Genomic DNA, 27,523 nt, shown 5'->3' with positions numbered 1-27,523 from the left:
CCATCTACACCCACCCAGTCACATGACCCTCCAAACCACATCCACCAAACCATGCTCACCGAGCCGGTAGGAAAAACAAATTGAATTTCACCCCTGATTGTAACATAGTATTCCTATGAAGGAAGCATTTCCCCCCTTAAACAATAGAGATTGCACTATTGTGTGCTTTCTTTTATTACTAATATCCTAGCCCCACATTCTCCATCAAACCGCCTTTAATAAGCCACATGCAGTATGGGTTTTTGTTCAAGACACATTTCTGGCACCCATCACCCTGAGCTAATCAGCCCAATCAAAAGGAAAATTGGGAACTATAGTCCAGAACAATGGAAGGGAACCAAACAGCTATTCTTGCTAATCTGGGAGATCATAGAGTCTAAAATCCAACCCATCTGTATGTCATCAAACTGGAGACACTTGTAGCATTAAAATAATCCAGGATTAATTTGCCTTTCCTGTTTTCTTCTCCATGGATAGGAATTATCTGAGAAATAATATAACATTTGGGGAAAACATCCCTCTGTATTTCTCAGTCTTGCCCTGTCATCTTTGATTGATGTGTGTATCTCTAGTGCATTAGTTTGCTCTCTCGCTTCCCACACTACTTTCTGTCCCATCTGTTACCTATAACAAGGATACTGAACTTCTAATAGGTTTCTTGCACTTCTGAGATTGTTCCTTCCTCAGTAAAATAGCTTTTATTTAATAATAGATAGCCGATTATAGATAATTTAATAAAAGAGCTATCCTAAAGGTGTAAGGGGAAATCTGTGGAACCGAAGGTCTTTTGTAAAGAAGACAGCCATAGGTAGATGGATGGATGAGCATAATCTCAGAGTAGCCCTCGAGTCCACCAGAGAAAGGATAAGCCAATCACAAAGAACCCCAGGGTTGCCAAATATCAACGGAGGGAGCCATAGGACTTCGAAATGCCAGGGGTTTAAATCTTCATTTCCTTCATTGGCTATTTGTTTCTTTTCTTGAAGAAAAGAGCAGGCGTTTTCACGGTGGAAAGCTGATCCCTGTTACACAGCTATCACTACTGGGAAAAGAACAAAGCCAAATAGGAATGCTTCCTCCAAGCGCAATTTGTAAACAAAATGGTAAAGATGTAAAACGTTCACATGTCCGCAGCCCATGGCAGAATATGAAGTAGCAGGAAAGGTTTGATCTCATCTCTGCAGTCACAACAGGAGCTGGGAGAAGGTTGATCCAAGTGTCACTAACTTCTATGGATTTAGCTGTTCTGATGTCCTCGAAGTGCTGAGCAACCAAGCTCTAATAGCCATAAATAAAACAGAACTGGAGAAACATGAAAGTAATTCAAGTCAAGGCATGGTCCATGGGCTCCATATGACTCTTCAAAGTGTTGTTGTTGTTGTTTTTGGCAAATCCCCCAGAACTTGCATCGATAAATTGTGGTGGCAAATCAATGAGAAAAAAAAGCTCAAATCCCTGTCATTTGCAGCAAATAAATAAATAAAAATAAAAATACGATAGAATGCAAACTTCTTTTAGATTGAAAGAAAAGAAAATGTTTCACCCTCGTTTACAAAAATCCTTCACTCCTAACTTCCCCTTGAATTTTATACTTGCTCATTTATAAGTAAACAGTCTTCCAATATTATTCCAATGATGCCAATGCCATCCATCATGTGGAGAGATCAAGGAAGGAGAAATGAAGGTTAGGAGACATCCCAACATTTATTTGTATTTGTGGCAAAGGGAGCGCATTTATTTAGAGCAATTCCAAATATCCTGCCAAGAAGAGAATTAAGGAAATTTGGAATCCTTCTTATTCACAAAACAGTCCTATTCACTTTTATTTTGTATTGGCTATCCAATTTAGGGGTTCTGAGATCAGAAAAAGCTATTTTTTTAAGGTTAATAGGTGAGCAGGTAAGTGATTTGCATTGTCATTTTGAGTTAAGAATGTTGCTAATCATAAATGAAATTGCATAGTATTATATGTAAACTGCAAGTAAAAAAAAATACAGCAAAATCAAATTAATGGTACTTCAAACCGGTGTACGAAACTTAAAATGCAAAGCTCTAGATTAGGGATGTCAAATTTGATTTCACTGAGGAGGCATGGCCAGGATGGGCATGGCCAGCTCGATATCTCTTATTGAGACCCCATTTACAGCCCTCTGCCAGCAAAAATGGAGCTTGGGCGCAGGGCTGTGCATGGCCCTCCTGAGCTCCATTTTCACTGGCAGAGGCACTGCAGGCCTGTCCTCTCGCTGTTTCCAGGGCACCCCACAGGCTGGATCCAGGCCACGGGCCTTGAGCTTGACATCCCTAAGACTAGATGGAGTCAGGGCTAGTCAGAGGCGGTATTTGCCGGTTCTTCGAACAACTCAAAATTTCCACTACTGGTTCTCCAGATCTGGTCAGAGCTTGCTGAACACCACCTCTGATACAGATATATGAATAACGTATAATGTAGATAACTGTAGCAAAGATGACAACAAATGTAGAATAATACAGTATAATAACCTTCCATACCTCGATCACAGAAACTGAAACCCCAGCCTTGGGAATTGGAAAGAAATAAGCCAATCACTAAAAACAACTTTTAGAAAAAAATACATAGGCCTGAGAAAATTCTAAGATAGTGATTCAGCCTAGCCCTATCTTATTTTGTTTGGTGCAAGAAAGAGATCCTGGTGGGCTTTCAAGATTTTGTCATTCTACTCCAAAACAATAAAGAACATTTCTGAAATCCAGGCCATGCCTGTTTTTTGACCTTGCCTATCTCAATGGGCTGACAGGTCGTAATATATTGGTTAATCTCCAGGCTGTCATTTCTTGGTGATCACATAAAGGTGACACAATGCTTTAGCAACGCAATTGTTTTCATGCCATTATTATTAATGGCTGTATATTTCCTTTAAGGCATTTTATTGAATAACAGTTTTTCATTTAAGAATCACAAGTACATGGGAATGGGGCAAAGCATTTGTCATTCTGCAATCATTAACATTACATATGGGGAGGGTATAGATTTTTGTCCCACCTTATGAAAGATAATAGATTTCAACTCTAAACTAAAATTGGTTCAAAATGGTTGAGGCCCTGATTCTCTTTATGTAAGAGTTAATGATGGAACAGACCTGGCTTTCAATGTTTTCACTCCCCTTTTTGTATTTCTAAAACACTGATTTCTGGAGGCCTCTTTCTTCAATTTTCCCTACTCCTTCCCTGCCTTTGAGTATATCTCAAAGTTAACTCATAAAAATTCTTCGCCTTTTCTTTTAGCAGCTCCATCCCTTGGGTGTTGCAAGTACACCAACAGATTAAGAGAAGCATTGGCTTTTTCACCTTACGCTCGATTTGTACATCTTTAAGAGTTAGCCAGACATGAGTGGGAACATGACCCCACCCTTAGAAAATCACAGCTGTTTGCACAAGTCTTTGCAACTCCCCCAGTTGATGCCAAATGGAGAAAACATGCAGTGTGACATTACAAAAGAGTTGAACTTGAACTGTATTTCCATATTGTTGCAGGATGGGTTGTAAGTAGGAACTCTGCTCCAAAATTGGTTTATTGCCCTTAAAGCATTAATAACTTTGGTCTATCATTCATCTTCTACCAAAATGCTTTGAACCAGCCTTGGAGAGGGTAAATTTTTTGATAAGCAAATTAACTATGTAGAAATATAACTATAAAAGTAGAAATTCACCATAATGACTTATGCATAAGGAACTACTTAGAGCTATTGAAACAGATCCCATCTCGTTCCACATCACTTCTTTGTGAAAATGGCATTTTAAATATGCATCGTGGCTGGAGATTCCATTCCCTATTTGCAAATACATAACTTAATTTTATTGTGCTGTTTAAAGTTGTAAACTTGTCCAAGCTAGATTTAGAAATGTTAAGGGTATAGTTTGGAGTCTCATAAGCAGGCTGTTTGCTAGGGATTCAGAAATAAATTCTAATTTTGATTGGGTTCTCCATCTTCTCAATCTCAATTTCTGGTATAGCGTACAATGTCTTTAAATAATATTGAATCATATTCAAAGTAATTTGAATAAATAACTGCATCCCATGACAAGTTCATGGAAAAATTATAGGGTGGGATTCAAATTTTTTAACAACCAGTTCTATGGGCGTGGCTTAGTTGGTGGGCATGGTTTGATGGTCATGTGACTGGGTGGATGTGGCTTGGTGGTCATGTTATTGGCTGGATGTGGCCAACTCAATATCACTCACATTGAGGCACACATTTCCTCGCCTGGCCTCTCATGACTCTGGGGATGCTGCAAGTGGTAAGTGTGAAAAATGGTCATTAGTCACTTTTTTCAGTGCCACTGTAACTTTAAATGGTCATTCCAAACAAGCAAAGTTCCAGCAAAGGAGTGGGGAAAAACTCCAGAGAAGTTCCTGAGACAGGAAGTCTAATCCTTCCAAGAATGTAATAAGGGTTAACAGAGAGGCAGTTCAATAAGCAATACCAGAATGTTTCGTTCTCGCCTTCCTTACAGGATTAGGCCAGTAATTTCTTCTAACAACCGGTTCTCCAAACTGCTTAGAATGTTAAAAACTGGTTCTAGCGAATAGGTGCGAACTGGTAGAATCCCACCCCTGGGGTGGGTAAAGAAAATACTGAGAGATAAGGCAAAAATGAGTTTATAAAAGAAAAACCTTTGATTCTTCCCCATTTTTCTCTTCCCACCTCTTTCTCACTTCTTTTTTGGTTTTTGAGGACTCTTTTCTATGTATCAATTTTGTACTAAATCATTTAATTTTGCTGTGCATCTACTTTCCAACTTCTTTGAAGATGGCTTCCAAATACTCATCCCTCCAGTTTAATGGTTCAACTATGATGACCACCAAACAAATCAGGAGACAAAACAATTTTATTTTTATAGATTAAAACTCTTATTGCCATGAACTTTACCTAGGTGAAATAGAAAATGGTGCATTGTATGCAACAGTTATATATTTTAATATTTTTTTTAACTTACAGAATGAGTCCAAAACCCAGGAAGTATGACTCCCACAGATATGAAATTTGGGGAAGTTGTGGTTGATTCAGTCTGGGGTGGTGACATGATCTTCATTTTCAATGTTCTGTGACAGCTTCCCAGCCAGTCTTGCAAACCTTTGCTCCCTCCCCCTTCCAGCAGCAGCCATTTACCTACCTGCTGAAAAGGTCTTCCTGATTCACACCAGTCACCAGTGTGTTGTCCCTGGCCTGCACCTCTTGCTTACTCAGAAAAACTTTAGGCACTCTTCCCAATCAATGCCATCCCTGACTGGTGCAACACTTTTCATGCATCCCTGCAACTCTCTCTCAGGCATTCTTCATGTCCTGGACCATATCCCTGTGGGCCTGAGTTAACCCATGTGGCACTTTTAATATACATCCATGACCCCACACACTCAACCTGTGCCACCTCACTATCTGACCCAAATAGTATCTCTTGTGCACTCCTCTTGGTATTTTGATGGGCTTTAAAGCCCTAACTCTTTGCCTAAGTCTTTGGAAAGCATGATTCTCCCCCCACCCTTTTTTAAAAACTCCTACCAGGTTCCCTTTTACTTACCAATTCAAAATATACTCTTGCATGAATTTGTCATGTTTTCTCTAGCTTGACCATTAATGTTTTCCTGTGTTCTTTTTCTTCTACTTTGATGTCCTTTTTTTTCTTTTTTTCCTCTACTGGACATGTCTTCACTCTTTTTACAATAATGTTCTCATGCCCTCTAATTCTATGGCCACTGGCCCCAGTTGTTAAGGATCAGTTGAGTCCTGCAGTAGGGAAACTGCATTTGAAGAGATGACTGCATCTTCGTGACATCCCACCCACTTCCCTACTTGTGGCCAAGCCTGGCTTCTCATTTGCCCTTGCCAGTTCCATATGATTTCTGATTAGCCTTGCCTCTTAACAGTGGGACTATTGGTCCAGCCCTTGGAGGTACTTTTTTGGGTGTACATGCTCCACATTTCAGACTTAAAAGTTGTGCGGGAGCTGTCTCACCATTCCGGGACATCATCATTATTGCCTTTTTTGATTTTATTTCCAATTTCATTTGCTGCTGAGTCAATCTTTTCCAACTGTTCCATCTTTGTTGTACAACTGTGGTCCTGTTTTATGACTTAGGAGTGGGAGAAGGAACTTTCAAATTGACCCATTGATCAAGCCTACTGTCTGCTGCCTTCCATCAGTTCTTACTCTGATCTTTTTTCTACCAATTCTCCACTCTGCTGCTTATGCCAGCACTGCTCCAATTCTAGTCTTCTTTCACTGATCCCAGAATGATAGATTTTCATTTCTTCCATGCCGTGTTCTAGTAGAAACATTGATTCTTGCAGTTGATTATAACAGCTCTTTCCTTCTGGGATAAGTCAACCCCCCTTTTAAAAGGCCAACTTCCTTTCCTGGCTGGGAGGAGTTCTAACAAGATACAGCTAGAAGAAATGGAACAGTTGTTCTTGCTTCCTACAGCTTCTTTCCACACTTTCTTCTAGCCTTAAAAAGATATAGGACACAAGAAGTGGAGAGAGATAGTCAAGAAGACAGAAGAGGCTATGGTTGTTTGGTTGTCTATTCTTATCATCATCTTCATCATCAGAGTTGAAAGGGACCTTGGATGTCATCTAGTCCCACCCCCTTCTCAAAAGCAGGAGACCCCATATCATTTCAGACAAATGGATGTCCAATTTCTTCTTAAAAAGCCTCCAATGATGGAGCATTCACAATCTCTGAAAGCAAGTTTTTCCACTGGTTAATTGTTCTCACAGTTAGGAAATTTATCCTTAATTCTGCTTCCCTCTGTGATTAGTTTCCCACCATTTTTTTCTTCTCTTTCCTTCTGGTGCTTTGGAAAATAAGTTGACCCCCTCTTCTTTGTGACAGACTCTCAAATATTGAAACACTTCTACCATGCCCCCCCAGTTCATCTCTTCCTTAGGCTAGACACACCCTGTTCCTGCAGCCTTTCTTCATGTTTTAGTCTCCAGCTCCTTCATCATCTTTGTTGCTCTTCTCTGCACTTTTCCAGAATCTCAACGTCTTTTTTATATCATGGTGACCAAAACTGGATGCAGTTTTCCAAGTGTGATCTTCCCATGGCATTATAAAATGGTATTAAAACTTCACATGATCTTGATTCTATCCCTTTGTTGATGTGGCCTAGGTTTTCATTGGCTATTTTGACTGCTGCTACACCCTGCTGGCTTATGTATCAGTGATTGTCCACTAGAACTCAAAGATCCTCTTGTAGTTACTGCTGTTGAGTTATGTATTGAGCCATTGGAGTCAGATTTGTATTTTTAATTACAACTGGTGATACTACCTAGCCAAACTTGATACTTTCTCAGGATGACCTGAGAAAAACTGAAAAAAGATCAGATCCTAATTGTAATGGGATGCGGGACATCAGGAATTTTAGGACTATTAGGGCCTTTTAAAAAAAAGTATTGGAAGAATGCAATGGCAAATTACAGATGTATTTTTGCCAAGTAAACAACATGTTTGCATCTTTAAAATTACTCAGGATTTAACTTATCTCAAGGGAGAATTTATTTATAACATATTTAAAGAATGAAATATATTATGTCAAATTCATACAGAAGAAAAATAAATCCAAACCTGTTGTAAAATAAAGAGAGTATTGGTTATAATAGTCACATTTGTAAAATAACCCAAAATCTCTTAAGATAAATTAACAGTCTGTTTGAACAGAATTACCGTTGGAGAGTAATCCAAAATTCAAACCCACATCACGTGCAGACAGAATCTGGTGACTAAATCATGGTTTCCCTGGCAACAGGAATGCATTCCATCAGCAACTCTTACACCAATGAGTAGCTAATGGGTTTTCATGAAATGGCACAAAGATGGCCGCAAAGGAGTCTCAATTTAGAATAAGGGTGAAGGTATTTGCAAGATATGCTTTCTCTATTTCAAACAACATTATGTATGATGGAATAATAATTGGAGCATAGATGCATTGTGAATGAAGTTTCTTTCTAACTAGGAAACAACAAGATATGATTCAGGTATGGTTCCCAGTGACAAAAAGGCACCACAATGTTTTTAATGGAGAGCAGAGATAAATATTATTTCTTTATCCAAATTCTTTACCAAAAGTATTATGTTTATTTTGATGTATGTTGTCACTAAAACTTAATTAAATAGAGCAATAAATAATAAAATATATAACCCATTATCACTTTTATGTTCAAAATATTACAGCATAAATTCAGCACCAGAAAAGTAAACACAGATGGCTGAGGCTTCATTTAACTTCTTTATAAATACATGAAGTAAATTTTACAATACCAGTTGTGGATTTCTCCAACAAGGAGCAAATTCAAACAGAAGCATACATGTTACGGATTCAGAGCAGAACAACAACTCAGGAGCTCAGAAACAGTCATCAGTTTCACTTTAGTTCAGCAGGCAAGCAAGATACACAGCAGAAGAGAAGCAGTTTCATTTTCAATAGACAGACTCAGAGTTGAACATAGCTTCCGAGCTGCAGAGCTTAATATAGAGCCACATCTAGGCTACTTCTAGTTTCAGTTTCCAAACAGTCCTCATTGGCTGACTTAGTTGCTATGCCTATTCATTGGCTGACCTTGTTACCATGCTCTATTCCAGTTCGTGAATATACTCCAACAATTTAGCAATAAAATACTACTTTTAGGATGGCACAAAGAGGGTATCCTCTACAGTGTTAGGTGCTTGATGGAATAAATAAATGTGAATTTTCTGTAGACTAATTTTTACTAACGTTAGCAACTTTAAGATGTGTGGAATTCAACTCTGCCATGACTAACTGGGAAATTCTAGATGTTGAAATCTGCAGGTTTTAAAGTTGCAAAGATTGAGAAACACTAAAATAGATGATATGAGAAACCTAACTGGTTAGATTCACCACAATAACATAGTGAGGATATTTCTATATTTTTCAAATATAGAAAAATATGCATCAGTCCCTAGTTTCTGTTTTTAATTGTTGCTCTTGATGTTTTGGAAAGGAAATATTTCAGTAAGGACAAATCTCTGAATTGCTCTCTAAATTCATCATCAATGTTTGAAATAAATAGAACTGAGAAGAACCAACTCCCTAAAATGGAGGCAAAAACCTTGTTGATCAAGAATTATTTTTTTTTTCATAGATATAAACCAAGTCTTCTGTGTAGCCTCTTTAGAAAACCTATATTCAATTTTAGTTGATATCCAAACATTTGATATATTAGTCCAAACAATGAGTAAGTTCCAATTATCACTCTAAAACATACTGTTTCTGACATAAATTACAAAATTCTATTCTGAAGATTGTTTTAATGAAGAACTTGTAACCCCAAAATTCCAGTCCCATTTCTTTATGGGGTTATAATTTGATCTTTAAAAGCTTGAGAATTAAATATTACTCTCATTGATGACCCATAATCAAATGATTAATATCCCATGCATTTTATTATTTTCTTCCCATTTTTGACATCTTTACTTTTATCAGAATTAATTATCAATCAATATGTGGCTCTTGAGTTTCCTGAGACCTATCTAGGTTTAAAAAAATAAAACTATGGAATATTTATAGAAAAAATGCTTTTCTTTGAATAGAAGAAGCAAAGAAACTCAGAACTCTTAATTTCTGAGTTAAAGCAGTATGTTTTTTATTTTATTTTCAAAGAGCCAATGCATAAATTTGTTTCAGTGTTGTTGTTTTTTAAGAAAAGGTGGAACTAAGAGTCACTTGAAATTGTATATTTGGGGATCAATGTAAGGTCAAATACATTTCGTCCAAACAAAGTTTTCTATCAATTGTATTGAATGCTTCCCTGAAATAAGTTAAATGAAACAATTTGTGGCATATGGAGATTTATGAAACAAAGGCTTTAGAATACAACAGTTATCAGATAACTTCACCCAAGAAACTGTTATTAGTCTGTACCCATTCTCCAATCATTCCTTCCAATCCCCAAAACTGTTGTAAAGAAATTATGTAAAGAATACAATGAATTTCACAATTACTCTCTGAAAAATGGAAGAATAGACAAAGTGAGGTGGGAAATGGGCCAGATCAAACTGGGGGTGCTGAAGGCAAAATATATTCCTGAAAATCCCTGTTCTTACTCCTGTGATACAGATTGCAATATACACCACACCAGAGGTGATACTCAGCAGGTTCTGAGCAGTTCTGGAGAACCAGTAGCGGAAATTTTGAGTAGTTTGGAGAACCGGCAAATACCCACCTCTGACTGGCCCCGCCCACATCTATTCTCTGCCTCCCATTCAGTCCCAGCTGATTGGCTGGGTCTTCTTTGGTTGCCCTGCACAAGAGAACAGAGCTGAAAAGCAGGTTAGTGGGGTGGGGAGGGAGTGGAGATTTTGCAGTAACCTTCCCCTAGAAGTGGGGTGGGAATGGAGATTTTGCAGTATCTTTCCCCTGTCATACCCACCAAACCACACCAACCAAAACACGCCCACAGAACCAGTAGTAAAAAAAAAAATTGGATCCCACCACTGCACAACACACCCTATGTTTCTCAGTACCTGTATGCACACAAACAATGAAACATTATTTGAAGGGAAAATAGAAAAGCATAGACACCAGCAGATGGAATATAATGCTTCATTAACCAGAAGAAAATATTAAGCAGGTAAAGGGGATTAGAAAGAATGATAAATGCTGTGCTTTGCATGCTTTTCCTATCTTGTTCAATTAGAACTAATTACGCATCTTAACCATATCACGGTATTTATCAAACCAACTGGTCTATAATTAATAGTCAGTGACCTATACATTTTAAAAAGATAAATATAACTATACTTAAATTCCATTCAGGCTATATGAGCACCTGAATATATTTAGCTAAAGGTTTTACAGAAAACTGACACCCAGTTCATGTTTTATATATTTCATGATATAATGTATGTTCCACAGAGCCTTACCTATATATAAAATGATAAGAATATCCACTACTTCATTATCTGTAACTGGAGGCTGGATGAGTGAAGTGCAAAAGATACATTTATCACCTGAGGTAATTTTTTATGTGTTAAAGATACAATTTATTTATTTATTTATATTTGTAAATCGCTTACAGGATAATAGGTATAAGTATATACATAGTTATGAATACATGAAATGGGTACATATAAGAAAAATAAAAGAAACAATAGGACAGGGAGGTTAGGCACATTGGTGCGCTTATGCACACCCCCTACAGACCTCTTAGGAAAGGGGTGAGGTCAATAGCAGACAGTCTAAAGTTAAAGTTTTTGGGGTTTGGGGAAGAAACCATAGAGTCAGGTAGAGTATTCCAGACATTGACCATTCTGTTGCTGAAGTCATATATCCTCCTATCAAGTTTGGTGTGGTTAATCTTGAGTTTGTATCTATTGTGTGCTCTTGAGTTGTTATGGTTGAAGCTGAAGTATTCATGGACAGGTAAGTCATTGCAATGTATATTTTATATACCATACTTAGATTAGACCGAAGACAGCGTAATTCAAGGTTTTCTAGGTCTAGAATTTAAAGTCTGGTGGCATAAGGTATTCTACAGTGAATACAGGAGTGGAGAACTCTTCTTGTGAAATATTTCTGGACTTTCTCAACTGTGCTAATACATAATGTGGGTTCCAGACCAATGAGCTGTATTTGAGTATTGGTCCAGCAAATGTTTTGTAAGCTCTTGTTAGTAGTGTGATATTACCAGAGAAAAAACTACGTAGCATTAGGTTAACAACTCTTAATGCCTTTTTGGCTATGTAGTTACAGTGGGCTCTAGCACTTAGATTATTAGAGATGAGTATTCCAAGATCCTTTACAGAACTTGGATCATCAACAAGGTCTTGACTATTCAGCTTGTATTTTATTTTCTGATTTTTTTTCCAATATGTAAGACAGAGCATTTATTTGTTGAGATTTGAAGTTGCCATTTGTTTGACCATTCTGATACATAGTCAAGATCTTTTTGAAGGGTAGCAGTATTGTCTGTGGTTTTGAACAGCTTTACACCATCAGTGAAGAGAACACAGTTGCTCTTAATATGATCACAGAGGTCATTTATGTAGAGTATGAAGAGGGTTGATCCTAGAATACTGCCTTGGGGAACTCCACTATCGACAGGTACAGAATTTGATAGGACACTCCCAATTTTGACCATTTGTTGTCTATTTGACAGGAATGCTTCTATCTCCAACTGAGAATTATTGAACAATGGGGCCAAGTTGGAGACGTTAAAGGACATTTATTTATGTTTTGGATTTTGTTACAATTGTGTTACACTCCGGGTCATCACACTCACCTACTTCAAGGAGCAACAGTGTTTCTGATAACCATAACTGTCATTTTAACAGATTGTTTCTTCTTTCCCCTGCCAGCAAATCTGCAGTAGTTGATCCACTTAAATAAGACTATGTTTATTTGATAGCCTATGATAAGGGTGAAAAGAACATCCTTTGTGGGACAAAAAAATAAAAATAAAAGAATAAAATCAATCAAAAGCAGCTACAAAGATAAAACTTCTAAACTGTTATGCCCCTGTTGGAATCTGATTCCAAGCGGGAGGCTGAGCAGCTGACAGGGAATGGGTGTGTGGCTCCATTGGCTGTGGAAAAAACTGGGGAAGGGATAGTCTGGCTGGGCAGAGCAGAGGAGAGGTAGAGCAAGGCAGAGGGAATTCAGAGGAAGATCCAGGCCCACCCCCTCTTCATCCTAGGGCACGCAGGGAGGAATGGAGGAGGGAGCAACATAAGTTGCATGGCTTACGGGGGAGGAAAAGGCCCTGATTTCCTTCATTAGCTGCAGCTGGGAACACAGTGTTTAAAAAGGGAGCTTGTGCACAGCAATTTGTTGGAAGCAAATCATGAGTTATCTTTTATTGTCGAGGCTTATCCTGGCATCTTCCCAACTGTGTGTGTTTTGTTGGCCTTTGAAGTCTGCAATTCCTTCTCCTGCCCTGTCCAGTTAATTGCTGCAGGGTGGTTTGGGTGGTTTTTTATTTACTGTTTATATGTACTTTGTTTTCGGACTGAATTTCTTCCACTTAAAGACTGTTCCTGGGAAAGTTTTTTCTCCAGCCAAAGGTAACTGGACCTTTGGGGCAAAGTTGGAGGTATTAAAGGGACTTTTCTTACTTCTGTGACTGTGTTGCCTTTGTGCCATGCCCCAGGTAATCACATTAAACCATCACATACTGCACTTCCAAAGCGCCATAAGTAGTTACATGTTTTAAAACTCAATCTTGGCCTATTTCTTAAAAAGATAAGCAGGGTCAGTTTGGGTTACTCAGGATGGGAGACATCAAGAAGGTTCTAGGACATGTGTGACAAACTTGCAGCGTCACATTGCCATCATGTGATGTTTTGTGATGTTTTTTTTTCCCTTTGTGGAGCTGGGGTGGGCATGGCCTGTGTGTGATGCATGTGGCCCATGGGCCACCAGTTTGACACCCCTGCTGTAGGACAATCAACTAGACCTGTAAGTTAAAAAGAGCAGCAACAGAAGGAGGAGGAAGATTATGACAAATCACTTTCCCATTTGTGTGTGTGTGTGTGTATTTGTTTTCTTAAGTTTTTGTAGATATATATATGTATGGTATTCAGCTTTGTTTGGGTATTTTCCCACGTCATTATAGTTGTGCTTTTAAAGTTGTAGCAATATTTCGGCAGAATCTCATCTGCCATCATCAGGCTTGTGTATTGGGTTCGTTTGTGTGTCTGGCTTTCACAGTCAGTTCCGTTTTTGTGAAAGCCTGACACACAGACGAACCCAATACACAAGCCTGATGATGGCAGATGAGATTCTGTCAAAACGTTGCTACAACTTTAAAAGCACAACTATAATGACGTGGGAAAATACCCGAACAAAGCTGAATACCATACATACATACATGCGTGTATGACCAATAATCAAGCTCACCTCAAAAAGCCTTTTATATTTTTTTTTAGTAGAATTCCAGAAATAGTTGGAAAAGGAGGCTATTTGCTGCTTCAGCTACTGCTGCCAAGATGGTAAATGTTTCTAAAGTTTTCAGTATCCCACCCCCATTTATGCCACTTGTGGGAAAAGTTTTAAAAGATTTACTAGAATGTTAAGTCAGTTCTCAAGTGAACACAAGAATGATTCAGCCCCCAGAGCCTGAACTAACTGAATATACATAGCTTGCTGTTCTCATAGTATGATCACTTAATCCAGGGGAGTGATAATCAGGAAAATCAAACCATTTTTATTGGACACCCAAATATCCCAAATGAGCTATGAGGCTGTCACTTTCTGTCACTTTACTTTACTTCTTGGGAGAAGGATTTTTTAAAAAAATTAAGGTTACCTTATTTAGGTAGGCATCACCTCCTGGCTGGAATTCGAAAGGTTTTCCTACTTCATCCTTTTCTACTTTCTTTGTCCTAGGGATGGACAAAGATGTATTTCATTTATTAAATGAAATTCTTAGAGCAAATCTATTTTCATTCTAGGATTTCGTCCTTGTGCCTACAGCAACAAGAGAGAGCTAATCTTTTGATCTTCTTCAGATAACATTTAACTCAGAGCAGTTTGGGGTTACAACTAACAGTTTAAAACCATTGTGACTGTATCGGGTCCACAGCTAACACTCAACACCTGATTGAAAGAAGACAATTGTACCAATAATGACTTATTTAGAGATGCCATTGGCAACTTCCTCTGAGTATAGAATGGTTGAATGACCCATTTGTACCAGTGCTTTATGGCCTTATGGTAGAATGCCTCATAAATTAATTTTCTTTAATTAATTGGAGGGAGGGAAGGGCCACAATAATTAATTATATGAGTCATTGAATACTAGGTCATCTCCTTAATGAATGGATTCATTGGGCTCCTGTGACTTTAATTGTTTAATTTATTTCTCAGAGTACACTTGTGTGTCTTTTGTGATACAGTAGAGTGCCCTTCAAATACACTTAGAAAATGACTATTTGAGAATTTCCATTTGCTTTTTGTAACTTTTTTATAGCTTTTTGCTAAATGCATTTCATTTATTAGAAGCTGTATATGTCATGCATTGCTTTTCCTGTTAAAATTTTTTCAAGGGGTTCATAATCTTGAAAAGAGCAAAAAATCAGTTATGACAGAGAACAATTTTACATCTTATAGAAAGTATTTTAAAAAGTATTTCCGTTACTGTTTAGAATCTTTGTTATTTGGCTCTCCAAATTCTCAGATCTTGGGTAAAAAGTATTATTATGCCAAAACAGCTCCTATATCTTTTCTACGTCATTTTAATGAAAGTTGATTCTGTTCTTTTCCCATTTATTTGGTTAAAAAAAGGAAGGCCTAGCACCGCGTAATGGAGTGAGCTCCTGTTACTTGTCCCAGCTTCTGCCAACCTACCAGTTCTAAAGCATGTAAAAATGCAAGTAGAAAAATAGGGGCCACTTTGGTGGGAAGGTAACAGTGTTCCATGTGCCTTCGGTGTTTAGTCATGCCAGCCACATGACCACGGAGACATCTTTGGATAACGCCGGCTCTTCAGTTTTGTAATCTGATGAGTGCTACCCCTTAGAGCCATAAACAACTAGCATGTATGTGTGAAGGGAACCTTTACCTTTAAGGGATTTATATGACAATCTTCTTCTTAGGAAAGAAAAATGGTGAATTATGGATGGCTCCAGGAAAAGCAGAGCTGATGACCACAGCAGAATGGAAAGCTGGTGAGTAGACCAGTTCTTTATAATTTTTCTTTGTACAAGGAGAATACTGCTTCTAATGAGGACATGAGACATTGAACTCTGGCAGACTTACAGTTCTGGGAGATAAAGAAATACCCATCAGTCCAAATGGTGGTTGGTTCTTTTAAAAGAACATTTAAGTTCTCATATTCCTTTTCTAATCACTTTTTTAAATTGTGTGTTAATTACTTTTCAGTGTTAGAAATCTTTAGATGTAAAAGTTTTACAGCATCAGGTGAATTCCTTTCAATTCTAATGAAAGAAGTTTTAAATAGAAGCTTAATGATATTAAAACATTTTGGAATAAACACCAAAAGATTGATTAAAATACTTTTATTTTAGAAAGTTACAAATGAACGAAATGCCCAGAAAAAGGATGCTGGAATTAATTACAAAGAATCTTTGGTGCAGATTTTTTTAATCAAAAAGATAAGATTATAATCAAAGGAGAATACTCCTCAACTCATAAAGACAGAAAAAAGCAAAATATTTTAACATTGGACATTTTGAAGAATATTTTTGAACAACGGACCCAGAAGTTAATTTTGGAGAGTCTGCTTCTCTTTTAAACTATGTTTTAAAGAAATCACAGAAAAGGAGCATGTTTTACCTGATATTATTGAGATGTTGATGATTTCAAAATGACAGGCTATATGAATGTGATAAAAAAATATGTTACACCGAACAAAGAAAAGAAACCAGCTAATGGCATAGTAATTTAAAGGGATATACAAATAACAAACAGAGTGAATTGGGTAATTTTTCTATATTGGATTTACAAAAGAGATTTGTTAAAGCAAGACTCTTCAAATTTGGCAAGTTTAAGGCTTCAACTCCCAGAATTCCTGAGCTAATGTGACTGAAGGGGGAATTCTGGGAGTTGAAGTCCACAAGTCTTAAAACTTTCAAGTTTGAAGAACCTTGTGTTAAAGCTTTGATGAATACATTGATGTCTAAGGTCTGCGTGCACTCACAAGTAGCACACCTTCTAACAAACCAGTTCAAAAACAATCCATTGTGGTTAGGATTGTTTGGAAGAATGTTCGCCATCAATACTCTGACACTGCATATAAAATCCTATATATGTTGCAATATAGTCATCCTTTTATTTTATTTCTTGACGTCACCAATTTTTAGATCTTCCTCTGCTGGTTGAGTGCTGCTATCAGTGTCAGAGAGAAAGTTGTTTCTTTCTATCAGTGATTGCAGGCAATCTCATTTGTGCACCAATCTAAAATGGCTCTGCTGGTTGCTGTCATTATTGCCTTATTCTCAATAACAATATAACTTTAAAGAGAAGCTCTTCTCTTGGGTGGATGCTTTGATTCCATCTCATAAATGAAGCAAAAACTTAGCTTTCATTGCATTCTAAACACAATTTCTGGAAACTGAAGTTGAGTTATACATAAATAAAAGCAAGGAAGTGTTTCTTTCTTTAGAAATGTGTATATTCTGTTCAACTAACCACATTTTAAAAAACACCCAAATACAGAGAATTGTTAGTTATCTGAATTTGGTCACTGGTTACCCATGGGTTTTATGCAGCATGCGTTCATGAGTCAATGAAGTGCAGAAATAGCATGGCCATGAAAAAACAACAGACACAGCTGGAATAACAATGCCTCTTTGATTTAATGCCAGTTCAATAACTGAAACAAAAGCTATAAGATTTTTAATAACTTGATCCCTGGCCAGCATTGCTGAAAAGACACACTAAAGAGAAAGATATATATATCCCTATTTGATGGAATACTTGACAAAAATTCAGCTGAATCCGGCCTTTATTTTCTAACCGTGGAGTGGAAGAAGAAGAAAAGAATGAGAGCTAAAAAGACAGATAGATTATAGATTTATTTATTCATTTATTTATTTTGATTTTGTCAATCGCTTACAAGATAATAGGTATAAGTATATACATAGTTATGAATACATGAAATGGGTACATATAAGAATAGAAACAATAGGACAGGGATGGTAGGCATGTTGGTGGACTTATGCACGCCCCCTATAGACCTCTTAGGAAAGGGGTGAGGTCAATAGTAGACAGTCTAAGGTTAAAGTTTCAGGGGTTTGGGGAAGAAACCATAGAGTCAGGTAGAGTATTCCAGACATTGACCACTCTGTTGCTGAAGTCATATTTCCTGCAATCAAGTTTGGTGTGATTAACCTTGAGTTTGTATCTATTGTGTACTCTTGTATTGTTATGGTTGAAGCTGAGGTATTCATTGACAGGAAAGTCATTGCAATGTATGATTTTATATACCATACTTAGATCAGACTGAAGACAGCGTAATTCAAGGTTTTCTAGGTCTAGAATTTCAAGTCTGGTGGCATAAGGTATTCTACAACGAATACAGGAGTGGAGAACTCTTCTTGTGAAATATTTCTGGACTTTCTCAACTGTGCTAATACATAATGTGGCTTCCAGACTGATGAGGTGTATTCGAGTATTGGTCTAGCAAATGTTTTGTATGCTCTAGTTAGTAGTGTGATATTACCAGAGAAAAAGCTACATAGGATTAGGTTGAGTAGATGAGTATTCCAAGGTCCTTTACAGAACTTGGATCATCAACAAGGTCTTGACTATTCAGCTTGTATTTTATTTTCTGATTTTTTTTTTCCAATATGTAAGACAGAGCATTTATTTGTTGAGATTTGAAGTTGCCATTTGTTTGACCATTCTGATACATAGTCAATATCTTTTTGAAGGGTAGCAGTATTGTCTGTGGTTTTGAACAGCTTTACACCATCAGTGAAGAGAACACAGTTGCTCTTAATATGATCACAGAGGTCATTTATGTAGAGTATGAAGAGGGTTGATCCTAGAATACTGCCTTGGGGAACTCCACTATCGACAGGTACAGAATTTGATAGGACACTCCCAATTTTCATCATTTGTTGTCTGTTTGACAGGAATGCTTCTATCCAGTTATGCAGTTGTCCAGAGATACCATAAGATTTTACTTTTAGGAGTAGTTTGTCATGTACCACTGAATCAAAGGCTTTACAAAAGTCTATGTAGATTGCGTCTATTGTTTTGCCCTGATCAAGTTGTGTAGTCCATATGTTTTTGCAGTGTAAGAGTTGCAGATTACAGGATAGTTTTTTTCTGAAACCAAATTGTTTATTAGAGAGTAGGTTGTTTGTCTCTAAGTGGAGGATAATGGATTGATTAATAATTGATTCCATGACTTTACAGGTGATGCAGCGTAAGGAGATTGGTCTGTAATTTTCAACTAGGCTGGGGTCTCCCTTTTTGAAGATGGGGATGACCGTGGCTTGTGACCATAGGTTAGGCAAGGGGCTGGTCCTGAAAGATTTTCCAAAGATTATGCTTAGAGGTTCTGCTAATGCAGTGGATAGCTTTTTTAAGAAGTAGGCACATATTCCATCCGGTTCAATAGAAAGAGATGGTTTTAGATTGTGCAGTGCTTTTTCAACATTGTCTTCTGTCAAATCGATAGGTATTAGATCATTGTAGTTTTCTGTGGTTCAGCTAGGAAATACTGGGCATGATCCATTGCTGTTTATAAATACTGAGCCAAAGAATATGTTAAAGATGTTGGCTTTAATGGTGTCGTCATTGCAGTCTTTACTATTAGGTCCTATCAGGGGTGGGATGGACCTTGAGTCTTTTAGTTTGTTGTTTACAAAATTGTAAAAAGTGCGGGTGGACTTGGTACGTAGAAGGTTTTCTTCTTGTTTAATCTGATAATTGGTGCATTCAGTCTTTATCTGGTGGCATAAATTTTTGTATTGGCTTTTGAAGTTGGCAATGTGACCAGATTTGTTTTTCTTCCAGAGTGATCTCTTTTTGGATTGAAGTTTCCTTATTGTTATGAGTAATCTGGTTTTTTTTGGAGGGGGGGGTTGTTATTGGTACATATAGTTTGATGACTCTTTTGACTTCAAGTAAAATATGTTGTAATGGTCTTCAAAAGTCCATTGAATAGAGATTGCCAATCAAGGGATGAGAGATTAATGTCTATAAGATCATAGTTGCCTTTTTTGAAGTTATAATTGGGGATTACAGCACTGTGATGATTTTTGTGTGGACGTATGTTGAGACAAAAGTCAATCATATTTTGGTCACTGTTGGAAAAGGGTTCTTTAGTTTGTATTCCATAAATTAAATTCAAACTATTGTAGAAAATGAGATCGAGGCAGTTGTTAAGTCTAGTATTGCTGGTTACTAGTTGTTCCAGTCCCAAATTTGTAACAGCATTGTAGAAGGTTGCATGTATGGGTTCAGCTGTACATTCGTTTAGGGTCCAGTTTAATATGAGGTAGATTGAAGTCACCAAGAAACATAAAAGCGTGTAGGAAGGATGTTGCCCATGTTAGTAGTGAATTTAGCTTGTTTACATGTTTGATGTCATAACCAGGTGCTCTATAACATAGTAAGAATCGAAATGTGATATTTAAGGATAGTTCACAGATGAAGCTCCTGGGTAACTTGGATGTATTTTAGATGTAAGGACTTTTTATAGAAGATAGCAATACCACCTCCTCTACGAATTTCACGATCTGATCAGTAAACATGATAGTCTTTTACTGTGGTAATGGAGACAGGGAGAGATGCATTGAGCCATGTTTCACAGACAAGATAGATAGATAGATAGATAGATAGATAGATAGATAGATAGATAACACAACAGTATTCCACATAGTAAGTATTGCCATCCAGAAAAGTTTTTTCTATATTTATACTGATTCTTCTCACACAAAGTATATATTGAGTAATTTAACAAAAAGAAATGGAAATTCAAAATCAGAGTATTCCAGTCTCCATAGGTTAAGCCTTTAGGATTATTGGCTAAAATGGCTGACATGGAGTAGTATTGCGGAATCAAAGCAAAAAAAACATTTTTCAATATTAATATCTAACTGGTCTGGGAGGAAAATTCAACTGGATTTAACTGACCATAACTTAGATGGTATTACTTTAAAGCACTGGAGAACATATTAGGCAGGGAAAGAAAGATATCCAGTGTTAAGTGTTAAGTTTGAGCAATGAGAGGCTGAACCAGAGCATGAGTGCAACAGTACTTTATTTTACAATAAAGGGCTGACCGTGCTTGCCACGCCTGGAACTGGCTCGCAGCAATCAGCAATCGGTTGGACCCCGCAGCCTGCTTTTATAGCTGGCTGCTGGGGAGAACCAACCAATGGGAATGGGGGAATAACGCCCACATAAAGTGAGTGGACCTGAGTGAGAACTTCTTGAGTCCTCAGGACATAACACCCCTTCCCCCAGATGCGAACATGCATAGTCCTTGAGGTAGACGGGGTTTGTGTTGGCGCCCGGACAGGCGCAACTCGGGGACATTGTCTGTCTGTTCGGTATCAGTCTGTGACGGTTGAGCCGGCATAGTGTCGCCAACACTCTCTCTGGACTGGGCATCCTCGGAAACCACCGGGTTGGTTGCTGGGGTCGAGCTCTCGTGGGTTGGATCAGGCTGGTTAACTCTCTGGCCGCTGTTGTCCGAGTTTGGGCTGACCGGAACGACCGCTGGTGCAGACTGGTCGCTGGGTGCGATGTGGCTGGGCGGCGGATGAGGCGGTTCCCCTTCGACTGGAGACTCTGGATGCTTGTTGGCAAGGGTGCTGAGGCGCCTTCTAAGCTGGTCTATGTGTCTCCTCCAGACGCGACCATCCTCCAGCCTGACTCTATACGATCTCGGCCCGGTGACGGCGATGACCTCGCCCGGAATCCAAAGTGGGTCCCCAGCGAAATTGCTTGCGAATATCGGCTCCTGTAACATAAAATGTCTAACCCCCGAAGTAGAAGCGAGGGGGGAGTCAGGGCAGTATTGTGGGTGCAGTCTGTCCAATACAGTCCTCAGGCGCCGGCCCATCAGAAGTTCCGCTGGGGACTTATTGGTGACTGCACAGGGGGTTGAATGTTGGCTCATCAGGAACCGTGAGAGTTTGTGGTGCCAGTCATCTCTGCCAAACCTAGCGAGGGCCTCTTTGGTGGTCCTGACGGCCCTTTCAGCCAACCCATTACTGGCAGGGTGAAAAGGGGCTGTGAAAATGTGGCGAATGCCCAGGTTCTACTGATTGCAAATTGAATTGCTGATTGAAAATGTGAAAATGTGGCGAATGCCCAGGTTCTACTGATTCTACTGATTCTACTGATTCTACTGATTGAATTCTACTGATGCAAACTGTGGGCCATTATCGGAGACCATGGAGTCGGGTAGTCCATGTGTAACGAACAGGCGCGTTAACACGTTGGTGATTGCTAGTGTGGTGGTCATGGATAGCTGTGCCACGTCTATCCATCTGGAATAAGCGTCCACGACCACTAGGAACATCTTTCCATGCACGGGGCCGGCCAGATCGATATGGATTCTAGACCAAGGGGCGCTGGCGCTCTCCCATCTGGTAGGGGTGGCGATGGGGGGAGCAGGACGGGATTCCTGGCAAATGCTGCAGGAACTTACCCAATTGACAATGTCTTCGTCTAGACGCGGCCACCATACGTAGCTGCGTGCTAATGCCTTCATTCTCACGATGCCGGGGTGTCCCTCGTGCAACGCCTCCAGGACTCGGGTACGCAGCGAGGTCGGAATGACCACTCGAGTGCCCCATAGCAGACAACCCTGCAAACTGGACAGCTCCTGCATGCGAGTCTTAAAGGGTGTGAATTTGTTATCAACGTTGCCTCCCGGCCACCCCCTCCTCACCCAGTCGAGCACCTGGGCGAGCGTTTGATCTGCTTTGGTTTTAGCGGCGATGTCAAGGGCGGTGATGGGCAGGTCCAACTGGGTGATCTCGAAAATGGCATTGACAGGAGCTGGGTCTTCAGCCGGAGCGGGTAAGGGGCAGCGACTGAGAGCGTCGGCGTGGGATAGAGTTTTGCCCGGGCGGTGAATAAGTTTGTATGAGTAGGCCGCTAGGAAAAGTGTCCACCTTGTCATCCTAGGGGAAAGGACTTGAGGGGTCTGTTTGTCGCCGGCCAGTAGGCCCAGGAGGGGCTTATGGTCGGTGACCAGTTCGAAGAAATGGCCAAAAAGGAATTCGTGAAACTTTTTCACGGCCGCAACAGCTGCTAGGGCTTCCTTGTCTATTTGGCTGTAATTTCGCTCCGTGGCCGAGAGTGTCCTGGAGAAAAAGGCGATGGGGGCCTCGGTGCCATTGGGGAGTCTGTGACTAAGGACCGCCCCAATTCCAAAAGGGGATGCGTCCGCTGCCAGTACTAAAGGAAGGTTGAGGTCGAATTGGATGAGCACTGCCTCTGACGTAAGTAGTGATTTGACGGCGTTAAACGCCTGGTCTTCTTTGTGCCCCAGTGCCACGGTGACTTTTTGTCTAGTAATCTGTGTAGGGGTTCGGCCACTGAGGCTTTATGGGGCAAGAAGGATGCATAAAAGTTCAGCAGCCCCAAAAAAGCTTGTAGCTCCGTTTTGGAGGTTGGTGTGGGAGCTTCGTGGATTGCCCTAACCTTGGACTCCAGGGGGTGAATGCCAGAGGCGTCAATTTTATAACCCAGAAAGTCCACCTGACTAGTGGCAATGGCGCATTTTTCTTTTTTTAACTTGAGGCCATGCTGTCTGAACCTCTCTAACACTGCTCGCACTCTCTGGAAGAGTTGGGGTCTGTCCCTGGCCGAGACCAAGATGTCGTCGAAGTATGGTACTACACCAGGGAGGCCCTGTAAAATCCGCTCCATGAGGGATTGAAAAATACCCGGGGCAACACTTACGCCAAATTGGAGACGCTTGCATCGGAAGGCACCCCTGTGAGTGACGATGGTCTGAAGTTCCGCTGTTTGGTTATCAACAGGGAACTGCTGATATGCTTGAGACATGTCCAATTTAGCAAAAATACTGCCCGGTTCGAATGTGTGTAATAAGTGCTGAATAACGGGCACAGGGTAGGCGCTAACTTGTAAATATTTATTGATTGTTGCCTTGTAGTCCGAGCAAATTCTCAGGCTACCATCTTTTTTAAGGGGTGTGACAATGGGCGTCTCCCACTTGGCGAAATCTGTTGGCTCAATGACCCCTTGTTTTAGTAGTTTATCCAATTCAGCGTCTAGTTTTGGTCGAATAGCAAATGGAACTCTACGTGGTTTTAATCTGATTGGGACGGCCTGGGGGTCAACTGTGAACGAGATGGGGGTTCCATTATAACACCCCAGCTCCTCGCTGAACACATCTGCGTAGTCAGCGAATAAGGAGTCAGTGTCTGAGGTTGAGACAGCATGGACTCCTGTTAGCCCTAGGCCGAGGTGGGGAAACCAATCGAGCCCCAATAAGGTGGGTAGATTGCCGTTAACTACCACTAGAGGTAGGTGGCCTTTAAAAGCTCTAAAACTGACAAAGAACTTGCCTCTGCCGATCACGGGAATGGCCTTCCCCTGGTAGTCCTTCAGACCGAACTGGCATCTCTGAAGCCGGGTAGTAGATAGGCTGGGGTGGAGTCTCTTGAGGGTGTTCCACGAGATTATTGAGAGCGCTGACCCTGTGTCAACCTCCATGTGGCACGGTTTACCTTCTAGGGAAACGGAGAGAGAAATTTTACTTACAGTGTGGCAAGTACGTCTGGCGAGGCGGTGTGTGCGACAGTTTAATACTTGCCTCTGTGGTCCTGAGTGCGAGGACGGGGGTCTGTGTGCAGCGCTTTGGGGGGCTTGGCAGACTCTCGCGATGTGCCCCCTTTTATGGCAGTTGTTGCAGATGGCTCCTTTAAATTTGCAGGTGGCCCTTTGATGCGATCCCCCACAGGCTAGGCACAGTGTGATGTGCTTGGGTGGACCAGTGTTTTCTTGTTTGCCCCCTACCTGCGACCGTTTGTCGTTGGCGAGGCGGTGGACGTCGTTTTCATCGTTGTGGGTTTCCTCCGCTTCCACCTCTTCGGAGTGGACTGGGAACGATGCCAGCTTGGCACTTGGGCCCTGAATTTTGGTGGCTGAGTTCGTTGCTAGCTCGGCTGCTAGGGCCTCCTCGACCGCTTGTGCGAGGTTGAGGTCTTTTTTTGCTAGCAGGCGCCTCTGTAGGTTGAGATCTTTGACCCCACAAACTAATTGATTGAGGAGCATGTCCTCCAGGTATGTTCCAAACCCGCAGTGCAGGGCTGCTGTTCTGAGGGCGGCCATATATTGATTGATGGTCTCCTTACTCGATTGCTTCCTCATACGGAACGTGAACCTCCTGGCGATTTGTGAAGGTCTGGGAGCGTAGTGGTTAGTGAGGATCTCAAGCAACTCGGACCACGGAACGTTTTTCAACTCTCTCGGCGCCACGAGTGCTGCGGCAGTATCGTAAACGGTGGCTCCGCAGTAGATTAGGAAATAGGATTTTTTCCGATGCTCTCCCGCATCCGCCAGGCCGACCGCATCGATGTAATGATTGAAGCGGTTCTTATACGACTCCCACTTCTCTTCGTCTGGTTTGAACGCCGGGAATACTGGGTTGGAACTCATGGTGCTGGAACGGCTGGGCTACCTGCGGAAAAATCTCTCTGGGACAACGGGCGCTCGTGAGTTATTAGTGATATCAGCTCTGGAGAGGTTTTTTGCTACCCTCTCTTTTCTCTCTGGGTTACCACGTGGCTGCTAGCCGTTGGAGGTGTCTTGGTTCGCGCCAAAAAGTGGGCGTTAGTGACTTCCTACAGCGCTGTGCTGTGTTTCCTACTGGCTCGAAATTCAAATGACACCCGTTTGAATTTCGCGCCAAATGCAGAGCAGCTGCGGCTCGCAGCGCTTCACTTTCCCTGTAGCGGGGCTAACAAGTGGCTACAGACGCTTCTAACTATTTGAATCAGACCGCTTTCTCTGGCTGCGGATCAGCGTTTGCTCTTTTTGATCGCTCGTTTTGTTGGCTGACCGCTCTCTCTGGCTGCGGATCAGCGTTTCCCTTATCGCCAGCCGATCGCTCTCTCTGGGCTGCGGATCGGTGGCTAGTGACTCAGCGGTTGCATGGTGCTTCTGGTAGCCATCCCATCCTCGTCGCCAGTGTTAAGTTTGAGCAATGAGAGGCTGAACCAGAGCATGAGTGCAACAGTACTTTATTTTACAATAAAGGGCTGACCGTGCTTGCCACGCCTGGAACTGGCTCGCAGCAATCAGCAATCGGTTGGACCCCGCAGCCTGCTTTTATAGCTGGCTGCTGGGGAGAACCAACCAATGGGAATGGGGGAATAACTCCCACATAAAGTGAGTGGACCTGAGTGAGAACTTCTTGAGTCCTCAGGACATAACAGTAAGATTCTTTTTTCTTTTTCTTTTTACTATCGGTTCTGTGGGCCTGGCTTGGTGGGAGTAGTAGGGGAAGGATGCTGTAAAATCTCCAGTCAAAGGTGGTATTTGCCAGTTCTCCAAAGTACTCAGAATTTCCGTTACCGGTTCTCCAGAACTGGTCAGAGCCTGCTGAATACCACCTCTAAAGAGATCCCTAAACACAAACACTTCCTCTCCCTCTCCCTCTCTCTCTCTCTTTGTGTGCATTTGTGTGTGTGTGTGTGTGTGTGTGTGTGTGTGCGCGCGCACATTTACATGTATTCAGGCTGCTAGTATGAGCCACAATGATCATTTAACATAAGCCCTTTCCTGATAATTCAAGCAGTAATATATTGAAAAATACAATCGTAACTCACTCAGCAGGACCAAAGTTTATTCTACTCATTTATATGATTCCTGGTTGTGTGCAGCTTTTTAAGGAAATGATTGAAGCCTGGGAAATGGGCCTCTTTTCTGTTAATAGGAGTGCTGATTTACCACCTGCCTATCAGGTACTTATGAACCAAGAATGCAATGGCACAAGGAAACAACAACAAATGATTTAATGACCAGCCATCAACACCCTAATTAACAACTAAAAGCTACACACAACTGGAAACCATATAAATACAATGGAGAGAGAGAGAGTTTCCTGAGGATGGGCTCCAGCATGTATATTTACCTTCATTTGAAATACAATTGTATTTATACCTGGGAAGTTAAAGCTACAATTAATAATAGCTTGGTCTAAAAGATGACAACATTTTTCTGAAAAGTATCCATGAGGTAGATAACAATTGTATTTTTGAAGCTTTCCCCCCTTTTATTTTCTCCACGTTTGGAATATACCACAAGGTAAAATGTCTGTATTTCTGTGAAAGAAAATAATCAAAATTAAATCATTGTTTGTAGTGTTTCAAGGCAGTGTGGGAAGACCCCCGTCTCCTAGAAGAATGAAATATTTTGAGAAATATTAAAAAGGCAGAAATATTAAAAAGGCAGAATATTATATTGCCCTAAAGGAGGAATGGAGAAACGTGCTCTTGGGGACAGAAAAAGACAGCCCCCAGCAGATATTTTTTGCCCATTAAGAAAGATTGGGCCATCCTATCTATAAAACAAAAGACCTTCAGCTCCAGGATGATGGGATTAAGACATGACCCCATAGGACATAATAGGTTTAAGCCTCTACCATCTAGCAGCAGAGCTCTCCACATTGCACAATATCCTGGGGACATTGCATCACCCTCCAGACTTCAACCAAATTTAGCTCAGACAACCTACAGATAATCTACAGAGGCAGCTATGACTACTACAACAGCCAATAGAATACATAATGTTCTTGCACAGGAACAGGAAGCTCATGTGCAAGGTCCAAGAGAAGATATAACTATCCCTTATTCTCGATTCCATGCGGTCAGCTGCCCAGAACCTTTGCGCTTGGTGGTTCTGCTTCACCATTAAACCATTTTTCCAATCAGCCTCCATGTTTCCAGTGTCTTTCTCCCAAATTGGAGCTGAACCAGATGATTATTTCTCCCAACAGCAGATTTCACCCTTAAAACCACATATATGCGAGTGTTTGCAAGTGTTCGTTTCCTTGATTTATATCTT

Source organism: Pseudonaja textilis, chromosome 5 (genome assembly GCF_049901715.1).
Source record: "Pseudonaja textilis isolate UNSWEBS1 chromosome 5, rPseTex1.2, whole genome shotgun sequence".
In the NCBI taxonomy this organism is placed as follows: domain Eukaryota; kingdom Metazoa; phylum Chordata; class Lepidosauria; order Squamata; family Elapidae; genus Pseudonaja; species Pseudonaja textilis.
The sequence above is the reverse complement of the archived record's forward strand: the minus strand, read 5'-3'. Positions refer to the sequence as shown.